Source organism: Cryptomeria japonica, chromosome 10, assembly GCF_030272615.1.
Source record: "Cryptomeria japonica chromosome 10, Sugi_1.0, whole genome shotgun sequence".
Classification (NCBI taxonomy): Eukaryota; Viridiplantae; Streptophyta; class Pinopsida; order Cupressales; family Cupressaceae; genus Cryptomeria; species Cryptomeria japonica.
Window position 1 is genome coordinate 848,546,692 of NC_081414.1, and position 9,006 is coordinate 848,555,697.

The following is a 9,006-nucleotide window of genomic DNA, read 5'->3' on the forward strand; positions in this document are numbered from 1 at the left end:
CACACCAAGCCAAGTTTCAAACATGTCAGAACAATTGAACCAAGTCCAATATCAAAACATGATATTAGACCAAAACCAACTCCTTTCCAAACACGTTCAAATTCCAGATACAACTATGTCAAAACCTCGAAAGAAAAGTGGCTTTATTGCAATGCTCTTAAGGAAACTACCAAGTGAGTTCTTTGAGGAAGATCAAGATAATACACGTATGTCTAGCAATGCCTCATCCCCCCACAAACAAATTGACTCTCCAGTGGCATCTATCCCTACACCTTTAGAAGTTTCACAAGAACCTTCCATATTGTCCTCATCAAACAATACACCCAAGGATGCAATTATCCAAGAGCTATCCATAATTGATTGCCAAGATAATCCAATTCATGATGCACATCCTTGTCATGTTTCAGAAATACAAGACCCAATGCCACCATGCACTTTATTGCCATTACCTGTTTTAGAGGACCCCATTCAAAGTCCCTCTTCCTCATGTTCAAGCATTGATTCCTTGCCAGAATCCATCACAAATGTTCAAAGTGCATCTCCTTCATGCCAAAACATGATTCCTTGTCAGAATCCTCCATGCATATCCAAAGTCTAACCCCATGTCAAGAGGATAATTTAGATCATGAAGAAACATGCCTTGAAACAAATCAAGATCAAGATTTTGAAACCTTATCATCCCATCCAATTGTTGACCAGGACCCCATCTTCCCACACACTCATGATGATTCCTCTATTCTTGTCCATCTTATCCAAAGTCCTATTGACACTCCATTCCCCAAGCAAGATCAAGATATCCTAGTCCATCCAGTCCCAAACGATCCCCTCCCATTTCATGAAAAAAATATCCTTTCAAATCCCATTGACATTCCTCTTCCTCAGAAAGATCAAGATATCCCTTCCATCCTTTCTGATGATCCCATTGAAAGTTAAGAGCAAAGCAACCTTAAAGAGGATTCCAATGATCTTCCTCCTTGTCAAGATCAAATTATTCCTTCAGATCCTCTGCAAGATCCTTTTGTTCCTCCATCTTCTTGTCTTAATGCTCCATATACACTCCAAGATCACATTTCTTTTGATGATCCCATTATTTCTCCCATTTCATCTCTTGAAGAGCCTGTCATTGAACCATGTCCACTACACAATCCTAGTCCCCCTCATGATCCTAATCTCCCTCATGATTCTAACGTGTCAGTGCAAGATGTTCATGAACCCTCGACATGCATAATGGGTTCTTCCATTTTGGTGCAATCCAATCCACTTCAAGATCTAATTATTTCTCTCATATCATATCCACCTCATAATAGACTCGCATCTTCTTCCCATAGAAAAGAGTCTCCTATAAGTCAAGAGATTGATAAAGGAAAAGGGGTAGACCTTCACAAGCAAGAACCCCTTCATATCAAAGAAGATCTTAATGGTCATGGCTACACAGCTCACACTCAAGGCATTGGTATCCCTTCAAAGTCAAAATCCAAATGTCCACCTTCCCCATCATCGCTTCCATCCATTCTAGGTCCCTATATCCCTCCATCTCCTATGCAACATCAGCAAAGGCACACATCTTGGAGAACCTTCCATCCATCCCACATGCCTCCATATCATTCCCATCCACACCAACATTCATTTCCTCTTCCAAGCAATTTGGATGCCAAGTATAAGCATCATAAGTCTAGCAATCCACATGTATTCAAGGATCAACATGTCCAATATAATTGACATGTCAAAACAAAGAACAATATGATCTATAAAGAAAAAGAAATATCCAAAAGGCCACAAAGGCCCAGTGAGCAAAATAAAGCAAAGTCAAAATATATATGGGTTCCTAAATCCCTTGTGCAAGCAATGCACTCCAAGGAACCACAAAAGCATGAAAAATCAAAAACCATGTGGATCCCTAAGCGGCTCCTTGAAGAACAAAAGCCTAAAGAAACATCAAAATTGGCATCTACAATTGCTATTCCTCCATCCAAACCTTCCAAGTCTATTCCTCCATCACCTTCTTCATCCCTTTTGGGCCCTTTTGTCCGCAAATCCCTAGCTATTTCTTCATCAAAATCTCCATATCCAAAACCCACTTTTCCTCCATCAGTCCATCACCCCTCAAGGTGTGTGCCAATGTTGATCTTGCCTTCATTTACATCCACTCAAGCCCATTTCTTCCAATACCATATCCATTATCCAATGCATATTTTCCATCCTATGATCCCTTTGATCCCATCCTTTGCCTAAATCCTTGCCTTAGTTTCATCTCATTTTCCATGTCCTTATCCGACCAATGTCTTTGAGCATACTTTTAAAGGTCATGGTCCATTTATTTCAAGGCTACTATCCAAACAAAAAGATTCTTGAGTCCTTCTTCCATCCCCTATCATGTGTCCATCTTCTATTGAAAAAGTCAAAATACAAAAAAAAAAAAAAAGACACAAAAAGAAAAAGAAAAAAAAATAAAGAGAAAAATAATTCATCCACTAGTGAAAACCTGGCAAACAGGCACCTTGGGCAAGTACCATGATGAAAACCTGGCAAACAGGCGTCATGCGTAATCTATGAACTTCTTGCATATCATAGTTGGGGGCAGGTTTCCTCCTTCATATCCTATTGCCCTTCATTATCCTATCGAACCCCTGTCCTATTACCCTCCATTATCCTATTGTCCCTCATGTCCATTTTCTCTTTCCACCTTTGATCTTGATAAGGCTAAGGATCTTCATGAGCATCATGCATCTTGTTTGCAGCTTTTAGTCTATCATAGCTTTTGGTCATTTATCCATTTTCTTATTATAACTTTTCATCCATATTCCTTAGCTTATTGTAACTTTTTGCCACTATCCCTTAGCCAATCCCAACCTTCAATCCATGTCCCTTATCCATTCTTGGTCTTGCTTATCTTATCCATATCTTATCACTATCCATAAACTCTTTTTCATTCCCTGATCTTGATCTGACATAAGGACAAAAAATTTAAACATGGTTTCAAAAACCTCTTGACATGTTCCTCATGCCATGTCACTGCTTTACATTGTCATATCCAATCTCTTGTCCCATCACGCAATAGCCCTTGAAAATTACATATGTGTTGTCTCCATCATAAAAGGCCTTTGTCTTCCCTCTATCCACCAACATTTTAGAAAGCCTATTTATTCACCTATCATATTCCTTGCCTTGCTAGACACTGGGGGCAAAATCATAAAAATTGAAAAATGTCCTGAAAAAATCCCAAAAAAAATTGAAAAATGTCTTGAAAACATTCAAAAAAAATTGAAACATGTCCTGAAAAAAGATCATAAAAATCAAATAAAGTCCTGAAAAAAAAATGAACACAAAAAAATTTTCAAAAACATTAAAATCCAAAAACACACATTTTGCAATAAATAACCCCTTTGTGCATAAATAGATCGCTGAGCATACATCCAATGACAATCAATCAAACATTTTGCTTTAATGAAATCATGCATTAACAGATGAACTCTTTCAATCAAACCAGACATTCAACCTGATCAAACTTGTCATATCAATCAACCTCAAAATCATTTGTCCTTGTCACTACTATCATGGGTCTTATACAGGGTGTGGTACACTCGACACCAGACTGTGTCCTGTCTTAGACGGGGTACCGCATGTCCTGAAACTAGACAGCATGATCGTCCTATCAACGCTTTCAACTTTTGACAATGAAGATCAAGATGTTTGTTTGATTTGTTGGAATTTGTGCATCTTATCTTTTTATTGATTTATCTTCAATCATGTTCCTATGTTGCTCGATGATGTCAATGAGTGATTTAGAGTGACCAGGATGGTTCATGGTCCTTTTCTTTTGGTTGTGATTGTTGTTTGTCTGCAATGTGTCTGTCTTACGCAAAGGGATTGCATTATCGCTCTGGCCTTCATTGCCATGTAGCCCCGCATCCATTTTGCCATATCAAATAAAGGTTCTCACCTACTTCTGTGCATTGGTGAAAGCAAGTATTTCTTCATCTCTACCTGTCCTCTGTCTAATTTCTGCTTACTAACATTTCTTCAGTCCGTCTTGGCAGTCCATTTGATCCTATCATTTTCTATCATTCTTATCGATCAATTGGCCTCTTTTCTGCATGTTTCCGGCCAATTCCTCGAGGGGGCATGCATATGTCATTGTTATTGTCTGGGGCATTTTTCATATGTCATTGTTAGCATCTGGGGCATTTTTATTGTTCTTTGAAACAACGCTCAGAATCGCATTGTCTCAAAGAGGGGCAAAATGTAGACATCTAAAAATGGTCAACGCTTGTGGAATTGTACTTTAACATTTGTGCATTGCCTCATTTTAGGTTTTTGCATCGCATTAACATTTCTCCTATGATTCGCACTTGATCTTTATCATTTGTGAACATTGAGTCATTCCTCTACATTCTTCATTCATCTCGTTCTCGAATTTGGTCTTGTTGACAACACTATCCAGTCATGATTTTGATCAATTTTATCTTGTCGTGTCAATATGCATGCTAATTTGTCATCATTTTGGACATCGTCAATCCTAATCAGCGTTTTGTCCTCTTATCAATTTTATCATCAATCTCATCATTTTGGACATCGTCAATCCTAATTAGGGTTTTGTCCTCTTATCAATCCTGTCAATCTTGCGATCGATTTGTCATCGATCGTTGTCCTTTTATCAATCTTGTCGATTTATCATCAATCCTTCAATCTTGTCATCATGCGATTGATTTGTCATTGTTCAATCGTTGTCATGTTTAATTTTGTCATTTGACGATCGATTTGTCATCGATCGTGGTCATTTTCAATCTTGTCATTTTGCGACCGATTTGTCATCGATCGTTGTCTGTCTCAATTATGTCAATTTGGATCAATTTGTCATTGTTCCTTGTCAATTGCCGCATCTATCAATCAAATCATTTTATTGAATTGGTCATTTATCAATCATGACATTAATTATCCTCAATCATGACCTAATTGTCATTTTTGCATTTCTAATTCATCTTTTAGGGTTTTATGATTTATTCATTTAACCTAATGTGTCATTTCTTCCTCTAGGGTTATTAAATTATTTATTAATCCTAAGTCTTCTCATTACAATTAAATCTTTATTTAATTGGGTAATTATTCTTCCTCTTCTAAATTAATTAATAAATGACAAATTGTTAATTAATTTACCTAATTTCTTCTAGTTCCTAATTTCCTATTTTTCCATCAATTTCTAATTCCTAATTGTCATCAATTTCAATTTTCTAATTTTCTTAATTTCTAATTTCTTTTCCCTCCTATTTCATCTCCTAATTCCATGGGAATGGCATGTCAATTTGTCATAAATTGTCATAATTGATAATCAATCAATTTTTGACATAGAATGTGTCATAATTTGTCATCAATTATCAATCAATCAAATTGTGCATGGAAAGTGCATAATTTGTCATAATTTGTCATATTGATTTGCAATTTCCATTTGAATTGCATCATGCTAATCTTGTCATTTATCCAATTCTTCTATAAATTGGATGATTTTCTTGAATCAAATCCCGAATCCCTAATCAAACTATCAAACTTATGCTTCTAGTACTCTTGAGCTTTTCATCAATATCAATCTTGCTTTCAATTGTATGTGCACTTGTAGGTGAGATCCACAAATCCATTGAAGAGGAAAGAAGAACAATGGAGCCGCATGGAAGAAGCATCCAAATCGTCATCTGGATTGCATGATCTTTGTGTTTGAATGCTTTGTTTTTATGTCTCTATTGAGTGTGCTTAGGATTAGATCATTGCAATGTGTGTTTGGTGATTAGACAATGATTGATTAATATGTCTTTTATATATATTGCTTTGATGATTCCTAATTTCGATGCTACACTATCTCTCTCTCCCTCTCTCTCCTTCTCCCTCCTTCCCGCCCCCCTCTTCTCTCCCTCTCTCCCTCCCTCTACCTCTCTCCCTCTCTACCTTCCCTCCCTCATCTCTCTCTCCCTCTTCCCTCTCCCCTCTCCTCTCCCTCCCTCCCTCTCCCTCCCCCCTCTCTCTCTCCATCTCCCCTCTCCTCTTCTCTCCCTCCCTCCCCCCTACTCTCCCTCTCCCTTCCTCCATACCCCTTATTCTCTCCCACCCTCCCCCCTCTTCTCTCCCTCTCTCTCTCCCTCCTTCCCTTCCGCCCCCCCCTCTCTCCCTCCATCCTATTCCCCCCCTTCTCTCTCTCTCTCTCTCTCTCTCTCTCTCTCTCTCTCTCTCTCTCTTCCTCCCTTTTCATTCACATCTTTTCTACTACCTATAACACGTATGGGGTACTAAAACTATTAGCTCACTGCCCTGCCATAACTTTTTTAAGGCAAAGGTGTGCATATGCGGTACATATTACTTTTATTGAGCCCATTATTCGTTACCATGTGATAACATTTTTTAGGCTTAGGAGCGCATACGTGCTACTTATTAGTCCAGAATGGGAAAAAAGAATATCGTTGGGCTTGTCAACATTTTTTGGACTAACAACGCATACACGTTTATTAATCTAGCATGTACGCAGTTTATAGACATAATTTTAGTTTCCCAAGAGCCTCAATGGCCTCAAAATAAGTTTTTGAGGTCGTTGAAGGCCCCACTAGAACTGTGTCTGCACTGCTATCACTGTTTTATACATAGAAGAAAGTGAAATTTTCAATGATTTTAAATGATTGAATTGTTGTTCTTATTAGTTTTTATCAATAGTATTGTGATTGTTTAATAGTTTGATTCAAAAAATAGTGATAAGATGCATATTTATGGTTATTTATTTGTTTATGAACTTTTGTTTACATATATATGTAATATGATTCTATTTAGGACAACTGATATCAACCATGGGAAAGAACAAGCGAGAAACGATGGAACAATGAGAGGCTGAAAAGGAAAGACAAAGGCAATGTATGAAGAAATTGCATGACATAAGAACAATGGGAGAAGAAGGTATGTCATCCTCAATATCTCAATTTGATTTACCAAATGAATATAATGCACCTAATGCAATTGAAGAAGAGACATTTGATTTACCTGATGCAATTGAAGAAGATAGCGCATTGAATAATCAATTAAATGATGAACATATTACACCTTCTCTACTTGATGAATTGAATGTACATAATGCACTGATGTTAACACCTCCTAGAATCATTTGTAGGAAACCAAAGTATCTAATTGACATTGATGAGAATATATTGAAGTCAATGCTTAATAAAATGAATGAACGAACTTGTAGGAGAATGGTTAAAAGAATGTGGAAAATTTATTTTAATAACTTAAATCAAACCACAAGATGTCAATTAATTGTTCAAATGATTAAAAATTTGAATTTTAGATAGATAATGAAAATTCTAGGCCTAAGACCATCTGAAAGTAATAGTGAAAGAACTATTGTGAGAAATCTATTTGATGCATATCAAGCTATTGGTTCAAAATCACATACTAAAAATTCTGATGCTACTCAATGTGTCATTACATCAACCATAATAAGCAAGAAAATAAAAAAAGATCATTTGATAAGCGAAACAAGTAAGTCATTAAACATTAGTAGAACAACAATAAGTAAAGCATTAAAGAGGTGGGAAAAAATAGAGGAACCTAACAATAATTCTCTTTGGGCATTCTTGGGTAGACTACCACGCAAAGACGAGGTTGTTGTTGATGCACTAAAAACATTAATTGAAAATTTTTGGCATGACAACACAAGAGTTTCGCCCAACCAAAGAGATGTTGTTAGAAGGAGAATTGGGTCTACAAATTGTGAGCCACATGCCAAACACTATTTGGATATGAATCAAACTAAATTTAATGAAAGATTCCTTCAAAAGTTTCCTCAAATAAGAATTTCTTTCAGATTTTTTGAAATGGCAAAACCTTTTTATATTAAGATTAATCATGTACACAGCGCGTGTTGTTGTAGGATGCATATTGAATTTTCCATGCATTATGATATTTTTCATCATATTTGTTCTACTTTGCACACTAACGATGTTTTGCAGGAATGTAATATACAAGCACCTCCTAAGTCGGTAAGAGAATTTATTTCAAGTGTGCTATGTAATAGACATGATGGTTGCATTTATTATAAGATGCCTTTTTTGGAAGGTTCTTGTGCTATATGTGGTGGTTTGCAACATTTACCAAGATGCGTAGATTTGGAGAGCATACATGAAATTGGTACGAAACTAGTTTCTTTCAGAAAATACAAGACAGTCACATATGGAGTTAAAGATGGAAAAGATTTGAAGAAATGTGAGATAGTGAAAAATGATATATGTGTAGCTCAATTTATGAAAATGTTTCAAGAAAATCTAGTTTATGAGTACATAATGCATACACATAGAGCTCGATGGTTAGATGAGCAATTCAAGTTATGTAAGGAGACGTTTCCTCTTCACACCATTGTCTCTATCATTGATTTCACTAAAACTTATACACTACAACCTCAAAATGAAGTGCAATCCATGTATTATCACTCTACAAAAGTTTCTATTTTTGTACACATAGCATTCATGCATGTAGATAATAGCATAGAGGAGGATAGAAAGGTTGTAAGAGAGTATCACTTCTACATAAGTGATGATTGTACTCATTCATTGGAGTTTGTACAAGGATGCTTTAAAGTTTTCTATGATAGTTTAAGGGAAAGGAACATACGATACAACCAACACTTAATATGGTCAGATAATTGCACCACACAATTCAAGAATGCAAGGATGTTTTATTGGTTTACAAGGATGCATATGACAAGCGATGTACAACATTTTTGGAATTTCACTAAGGCTGGACATGGTAAGGAAAAGCACGATGGTGTAAGAGCATGTGTGAAAAGAGCCCTAGCTAGGGAGGAATTGAAGTACGAAGGTGGTGTTGAGTTGATAGATGCAAAAACAATTGTGCGATGGTGTAAGTCTATGATGGGTCCAGGTATTGCAGGTACATCAATGGTTCATAGATATTTCTAGTTGATCACTAAATCTAACATTGAAAACTATCTAGATTGTTGTATAGTTGCAGGATCGAGTG